Raw genomic sequence first — 8696 nt, forward strand, 5'->3', positions numbered from 1 at the left:
ATATCAAAATGGACGCAGTTTACCCTACAAGGGCTCGATCCCGGACAGAATGCAAATCAAGTTGGCTCGGTGCATGGCCGCAGAGCAACGAGCCGCTTTCCAGAAACCGGCGAATGCCTCGCGACGCCATTCATTTTCCCTGGCCTAGTGGCCAACAACCGCGTCCTGGACGCCGGCATTCTTAATCAATCGCTCTCTTACGTTGCCGTTTTCTTTCGCAACTGCGCCAACTTCGGAGACACTCTATCTTTAATAATTAGCCGCCAGAGAACGGCTTCTGTTCCGTGACTTCGGCGCTGGGCTCTGTTAGTAGGTCGCATAAATGCGATCGATCATCGGTGAGTTCGATTTTTCACAACTTTATCTTTCATCCGTGATTCATCCCAACTTTTATGTAAAAGATGACGCTATTCTGCCGTTTGAAGCACAATTGTTTCGCGACTTTGTCATGTTTATTCCGCCCGCGACAAAATGCTTGAAGGTGCATTGCAGTTTCTTTCGCAACTGCGCTAACTTCGACGACACTTTGTCTCCAGTAATTAGCCGCGAGCTATGGAATTCCATTTGCAACTCCGGGAGAGTTAGGCTTGTATGACTCGTCCTAATTTGTCACATTTTTCACGTGGAAGACAGTACAAGTCATCCTACAATGATCGAAGAAGACGTATTTTTGCACTCGCCTAATACACGTGCATTTTGCAGAAGATTGAATTGATGGAGATCAGAACAGCAACAGTATCGGAAGAATTCAAGGGAGACATAGCTATGAAAACACCTGTTCTCGTAAAAGATTTTCATAGAAAATTGTATATTCTTATACTGTAGAAGTCCTACGGAAACTAAAAGTTTCAAGAGCTTTACATACTCTCCTCGGAACTTACAACGTGAGAACGTTTTTTAAAAAAATTCTATACTCCACACTTTCCGCAAAGTCTATTAGAAAGTTCTCCGACCCTCTCGATCTCGAGAAAGATTAAATTTCCCGCTCAACTCTGTAGCACTCTGAGCATTTGTGTTTCGCGGAAAGCTGCGCAATCAAGCCTCGAACGACAACAAATCACTTTTAAATATTCCAGACGGAGAATAAGGTATTCCGTGCACCCCGCGTAGGAGAAAAGCCTGGCTCGCCGTTTCCAAGGGTTAATAGCGGCTATTTTCCGTGGGTGAATTCGGTTCTTCCGAACATTTTGAAGCGCATCTTCTCCGGTGGCTCGGGTAGCGCACTGAATGTTTCATGCAGCAGGGGCCCGCTGTTACCCAGAAACCAGGGGAAATAGATTTAATACCGTCTCCTCCCACTCCCACTACTCCACCCCACCAAACTACAAACGGTGTCTTAAAGTTTCCCTCCCTTGTCCCGCTATTAGCATTCTCTCTTTCCGACCTTCCCCGGCGATCTCTGTCTATCCGCTCTCGACGGAGAACCCCGCAGATGTGGAATTTTTACTACATCTCCGCAGTGTAGATCCCGGGCGAGGGTTCGTGCGCTGTATTAAAGCCGAGCGATGTTTAAAGCCGACCTCGCCGGGGATGTTCTCCCGGCAGCCAAACCAACGACCCGAGACTCGCCAACATAACCGCGTAAATCTTGTTCGTAGATTTCCCATTCCGATCGATCGATTTTCCCCGATTTTTCTTTCTCTTTCTATTGCGTGTAGATGCCCAACGAACACTGCTGCACGTCTCTTGAAATTAGTACTCGTGATAAAAAATAAAATCTCCATAAAATTTTCTCCGAAAATAACACTTCGTGACTTCTGTGTTTATATGTAGTGTGTAACACATAACCGAAAAACCTGAGATGTAAATGTTAACTCATTAATTTAAATAAAAAAACATCGAAGAGAAACCACTGTGTCAATTTGACACCGAGGGACGGATTCAGTTCGTGAAATGAGGGAAGGATGAGGGTTGAAACAATACCGACATTTCAAATTCCGGTATATCTTAGCGTGGCAGATAAATTAATTACTGTAACGAGACTAGACTGCGGATTTTATGCATTTATGACAAAAAAGCAGTGGACATATTAAAAAGACTTAAAGACATCGGCGTATTGGTTTCAGCTTAATCAGATAATTAAAAGACGAAAGAAATTTTTATTTCACTCCTGTGTCTTGCAATCAATTCAAACATTTTTTATTTTGCATAAAGATCCGCAGTCTAGTAATGGCGAATAGGTTATACAAAACAAAAATTAGATTTCAAATTTAGCGAGACATCTGTGAAATTGCAATATACACTTATCACCCAAGTCATCCAGTGTCGCCCTATTTTGTTTCTACGATTGCGATAATTGACAAACGTTTTCGTACGCTATGGAGAACATAGAACAGAGACATTCCAACGATCGAATTCATCGGAATGTTGGCTGCCATCGTAGCCGTTTTGTATTCGAACCGAGAGCCCTGGATGTCCAGGCATTCCCGGAATGAAATTACTCACACAATATCAAATTCGGTCAGCAGAACTCGATACGTCCGCCTGATATTTCGGAAAACTACGCGTCACATCTTTATCACCGTTAGAGTGCGTTCGTCTGTAGAAATTTTTTTACGATTCTTTTTAGAAATGAGATATATATATTTCGAGTATGAAGAAGCGGTAAGATGTTTATCCTTGATCTGCGAAAAGGTTAAACTGCCTTAACGGAAGCTCTCGATGGAGATATTCATGAAGAAGGAAAAACGGCGGCCTTATTGCTTTAATGTAATCTGTGCATGCTGCAAACAAGTGGGGATTACGCAATCTCTTTATATAACTCTGTTTGTAAACGACACTTAATGCGTATTGATCGTTCGATATCGATCTTTCGTAAAATCGAACATCAAAGTGCACAAAATTTCTTCCTTGCTTATTTTAATGAAATAATCTATGAAACTCTTTGGTTTTGCATGAAGATTTGCTGTCTAATTCATTGTAAAATTGATTACTGTTCGAACAGCTCCAGAATTTTGTTTTTCATGGAATAATCTACAAAATTTTTATTTTGCACGAATATCTGTATTCCAATTATCATCATTCACTCTCGTATTCTATATAATATTGTATAGAATATTATATATTGGTGAAACCAGCATAGAATGCGTGGAATAGAGCTTAAAAGACTCGATATCCCAATATAAGTATTCAGCCTGTAATATTTTATGCATGAGGAAATATGAAATCCCCATATATCAACCGAAAATAGAAACATTTCGCCTCCATTGTAATATTTATGGAATAATCTACGAAATTTAGATTTCGCATAAAAACTTGCAGTCTAATTATAATTGTTCACGCTTGCATCAATGAATGTTCATGCAGCTCGAAAAAAGCGTGCATATTGATCAATTTTTTCGCATCTACCGAAATTTTTTGGTGTAACCTATGAAATTTAGATTTTGCATGAGAACCTGCGGTCTGATTACGACTACTCATTCTACCATTAATGAATTATTGTGCATACAGGTCTAAAATATGAAGAAAACATGCATATGAACCAAATTTTTCGCTTGGCCCGAGTTTGGTTGGTAGCTCGTAAAATTTCGATTCTACATAGAAATTTGCAGTCTAATAACTTCGACGTCGATGAATAATCATTTATATGGCTTGTATATCACGGAATAAGATCGACGAGGCCATTGCAGAGCGCCCATCGAAGCACAGAAGGCAGTGCACAGCACCCACCGCGAAATGCCGGTAGTAAACCCCGAAATAAGTATTCAGCCTGTAATATTTTATGCATAAAACAGTCGCCCGCTAGAACCGCAGTACCTCGGGGACGAAAGGGCCTCTATAGCCGATACTAGACTGAACTTGGTCGGCGATTCCTGACATTGTCTATTCCTGAGAGGCACTCGAAGCCCGAGACCTCGGTCCTCGGGGCGTTCCAAGAGAGGCTCTTTTGCTCGGTCTCGCTCGCTCGCTAGTACGTTTCACCGATTTTTACCCGGGGTAAAATCGAAGTTCCTCCGCGAGAGGTCCTCGGTTGATGCATTTTTCATAGTCGAACACAGAGAGCGTCGTCGGTGGCCGGTGTTAAAGCGTCGCGCACCTAATTTCGCATTCAGATTGTCATTTTCGCGTTACAACGGCGCCCCGCGTCGCTCGTAAAAAGAACGCGCGGGCTGTTGTCGGGGGTCGAAGGAACGGCTCGATGCTGCGGAAACTCTTTAATCTTGTGCCACGAGGAGAGAGAGAGAGAAAGAGAGAGGAAGAAAGAGTGAGAAAAAGGCGAGAGAGAACCCTTTCTATGCAAAGCACGAAACGTTCGTCGTGAAACCGTTCGCCTTAATGAGCGGTGGTGGTCCGGTCTAGTAAAAACCGGCCCTAAAAACGCAGCAACGAGTGCCCGGGAAGAGCCGAGGGGTCTAATAACGAAATTAATATCCGTGTTCCGCGGTTAATGCGACGAGTGTCGCGTTATTAGCGCGAATCGAACGGAGCAGTCAACGCGGAAAACACGCCGCGAGCACGGATACGCGCAGCCCGATAGCGGAAAAGATACCGTGCTCCAGGGGGATCGGGGATCGTTTCGGGATTTAATAAGGCCCCTATCGATCGACCGGCATGTTACAATGTATAATTTATCCGGCGAGTAATGCCGGAACCAGGCAACGAGGTTACCAAGCCTTGCCTCAGGAAAAACGACGCGCTTTCTTCGTGAAAGCTGCCTGCTACTTCTCGCGCCAGATCCACCAGATAGGTTTTTCTTCGGTAAATGTGTACTTCGAACTCGAGGATATCGGCCAGTCATGGTAATTACGTGGACGCTTTACCTGGTTCACTCGTTAAAAAATGTTTACCTCGATCGAAGACCTATTCAGAATCCGAGGATTTTTTTTTAGAGAGATGGGTAAACGAATTTTGTTGGAATTTTTATATTCTATGGGCCTCTAACAGAGTGACGACACATTGTTTTTGGTGTAACAGTGAAGTGGTATTGTAGATACATTTTTTTATTGAAACTATTGCAGCAGTCGGTTCCACGCTTCGTTACCGCTGCTTGTCAAAATATGAATTTTTGTTACAGGGACGGGTTCTTGAACTTTTCGTATTGATTCCAGCAAAGTATTTTTATTTTGGTACCACGATGCAGTAGTTTCGTGGAAATATATGACGTGGAACTATTGCGGCAGGCTAATCGTGTTCACTGTCCTCGCGCTCCGAGACTCTTCCGTTTCTAGATTGATTCGGTGGTATCGCGTAGCAATGTGTATAGTGCAGAGGCAAGCGAATAACACAAAACTTCAATCCTGTTTAATAATTGAGTTCGCGTGGGAGCCGTAGCAATTATCAGAGCGCAAAGGGTTAATACTGTTGGAAACAGGAGTTGGATCTGGGTTTCGCGTTACAAGAACAATGGTTGTCGGGTTTCGGAATGAGTGAGATTGGAAGAGGCGCTTTATTTTCGCGTAAATAGCGACTTACAGAGCGCGAGTGGCTCGTTTCGGTGTACGGGAAGCATTTAAAGGGTCTTAAGAAGATTACCGACCAATTTGTCGCAATTTTCTCCCTTTGTGATCTTCGCTCGTCAACAAGCCCACTCCCGTGATATACATATAAAGCTTCTCCGATTTCTATTTTCCTCCCTCTCCCTTATAATCTTCCGAAGTATAAACTTCGAGTGTATTTTATCAGCGGCTTACCTTCTCTCGCACAAATGGCCGAATATGTACCCTCGATTCAATTATATGCTGGACAAACACAAGATTTTCATTCGAGCATGACCATAGAAAATGTCTAGTCGTCGCGTAAGAGGAGGCGGTCTTTCGCAATCCCTGATGAAATGACAGAACATTAGAAATTGTAATAGAAACAATAGCGTAACTTCTTCTCCGGTTTCTTGGCCGTGGCGGTCTCGCGAACGCGAAAAATCCGCGGGTCGCAGTACCGATAAAGTTGTAGTGGTGGCCCGAGGGCACGACAATAATCGCGTACACCGGGTTGCTCACGACGGGAATAACGTTACCAGTTTTTCCAGCCGGACGTTCATTCGAAAAACCAACGTAACAGCCGTCGATCCATCGAGCCGCGTCTTTTACACGCGGCGATCGGTCTCCGGAGCTGGCCGATCGTCACGATGCAATTAATCTTTCCGTTCGTTTCGTCACCACGTGACATCAGCCAACGCGAGCCCAGCAGTGGTATCGAGGATGCAACTGTGCTGCATACAAATATCCTGTTATGGATGCTGTTCTCTCGATGTTTATTGCTTCCCCCCGGTATGAATAAAAAGGCGACAGTCTAATCTACGACTGCAACTGCTGAGCTTGCAATAAATGCGAATCGAAACTATTTTCAGACACGGATGATGCCTCGCGTTACATAAACCATCTTTTCGTCGAGTCTATTTTATGTTTCCTCCGACAGCAGAAATTTCATGTTTTAACAATAAATGAATGAAATAAATACGTGACATGTGCTGAAAATTAACAATTACAGAGCTCCAATTCGTCATCGATATTTAGTCCTACAGTCACCACAATGTTCAAAACTGCGAATATTAATTGCACAGTGTATTGCTCATTTATTATGGAGGTATAAAAACCTCGGCGAGCGAAACATCAACTGTCTCTCCCGCAGATAAGCTGTCTAAATATAAAGTATGACGATACTACGCGCCAATCGAATTACAAATTATCTAAACATTGCACGGCCCAGTAATCCACAGGAGTACATCATTACGGTCTGGCTGATTTCATTCATCGTTCAGCAGTATTTGAACGAGCCGACAACATTCGCTTCAATGGAATTACGATAACAGAAAGAAGAACTTAAACAAATTAACGATAACTTATGCTTGTACGTAACAGCCTCGAATCGTTTATGCAGTCACTGCGTATTGCCCATTTCCGCAAACTTCACTCGCTACCAATTATGTACACATTTAAATAAATTACGGGACGACACGAGCGACTTTTTTAAAGCTTCAAGCGTACTCTGTATATTCTCGAAATCGATGCAGAACATTTTTATTTTGCACAAAGAAATCAGCAGTCTACTTATTACAGCTCCTATTTGCTAACCAATTACTACACATTTGAGAGAATACGATAATCAGCCTATTTCTCGTAAGTTCTCAAAAATATTTACAAAATAATGTATTAAAATTATTCTTCCTATTTGTATACCAAGATATATCTCTCCAAAATGTGGCTGTATAAACGAGCCACAATTTATTGATTTAAATTGTTCATGAAAAGGGGTGCAATTCAAGAGCATGGGAATTCAAACGCCAAAAAATTGTCAGTGCTCTCCCTAGCACAGACATACAACAAAGTAAAAAGAAAAAGAGCCAGGTTTTTGCAGTATGTTGGTCACCGGTGACCGACGCGTAGCGGAGCCGTGACATTGACCTGTTGAGACGCCCCCGCGTCAGAAATTCGAAGAGCGGTGGGGAGGGGCAGGGGGGCGTAAAAACCGTGGGGAAATTGCGTCAGACAGATAACAGAGAGTCGGGCTGGCGATACGTGCAGGCATTTAAAAGGACCGCGCTTGTTTACACTCGGCCCGGCCAACGTACACACATGGCTCTCTTCTTTTTGCGAGCGAGAGAAAATTACGCCGACGGCGAGACGCCGCGCCGCGTCGCTCTCTGCTCGGCCCGGTTCCGCGCCACGTTCCGAGCGTAGCCGCGCGCAGAGACATCTCTGCATGCGGGATTCGGAGCGCGCGCGAGAAATGCGAAAATTTTCCATCGGCCTTTTCGTCTATTACACGCTGCTCGAGGGGCAGAAGAGCATAATGGCAACTCACCGGCAACGAGGCAGAAGAAGAAGAAGAAGAACAACAAGAAGAAGCGTAGTAGGAGGATGATGATGAAGAAGAACAAGAAGAAGGAGAAGAAGAAATAATTCCGGCGAGCTCGAGCTGGTCCAGGTCAAAAACACCAGTCGTCCGCATGAAGCCGAGTTTCCAAGAAATCTTTCCCTCTCATTCCCGGGTCAAGATTTGTTGTCGAGTCCCTTTTGTGACCTCCCCTTTTCCCTTTTTTCCCTTCCGCGGCCGTGAACGATGCTCCTCTCTCCGTCCAGCTGGATTGCGTTCGTTCCGTCTCCGTTCCACCTATGAGGACGCACACGGCAGTGTTCCACCCGTTCCCTTTTGTTCTTTCCGCGTTCCCTATCCTCGTCGCTCGCCGAGGATGCACGAGTATCGGGGCTGTCACGCGACGAACGCACTTTACGCGTGACCACGGATGTCTTCGAACCACCTTCTTCAAGAGCAACACCAACAATCAACAGCACAAGTGAAAGAAAGAAAGGAAGGAAGAGAGAAAGTGTGAGGAAGAAATTCAAGTCCGAACGACACGAGAACGAGCTGAACGAGCGTCACCGGGACCGTGATACAACCGGAGCAATGCCTCGGCTCATCTTTGTCTTTGGAGGTTAGGTTCGTACGGTGTCTGGCGTCTGTTCCGTTCGCATCGCTCCGTCAGGAGCCACGGGGATCTGCACGGGTAACGAAAGCACTGGATGTCGAACCACGGGCCGACCGACACACACTGCCAGCGAACACGCACTCCCGACCCGACTAGCACGGCAGAACCGGCGAAAAACTGAGAGAAAATCCAGCCATGCTGACTGCGCGACCGGCGTCAGACTGCCGCGAGGACAGAGCGGGGATTCAGTTGAGTGGCATTGCCCGACACCGGCCGTCCCTCCTCCCTCTCGCCACGTCCCTTCACCCCCCCACCAACGATTCCCTAGCGA

At 45.0% G+C, this 8696-nt stretch overlaps 1 protein-coding gene across 1 annotated transcript in view; it reads right to left on the reverse strand.

Moving 5' to 3' along the window:
* The window catches only part of Sfl (N-deacetylase and N-sulfotransferase sfl), a 171730-nt gene extending 163141 nt beyond the window's left edge, over nt 1-8589 (reverse strand). The window contains exon 1 of the mRNA XM_076425486.1: nt 7741-8589. The gene's annotated coding sequence lies outside the window, so the exon portion shown is untranslated. The remainder of the gene's footprint in view (nt 1-7740) is intronic.
* Nucleotides 8590-8696: the final 107 nt, after the last annotated feature.

The sequence above is a fragment of the Lasioglossum baleicum genome, chromosome 6 (genome assembly GCF_051020765.1).
Source record: "Lasioglossum baleicum chromosome 6, iyLasBale1, whole genome shotgun sequence".
Classification (NCBI taxonomy): domain Eukaryota; kingdom Metazoa; phylum Arthropoda; class Insecta; order Hymenoptera; family Halictidae; genus Lasioglossum; species Lasioglossum baleicum.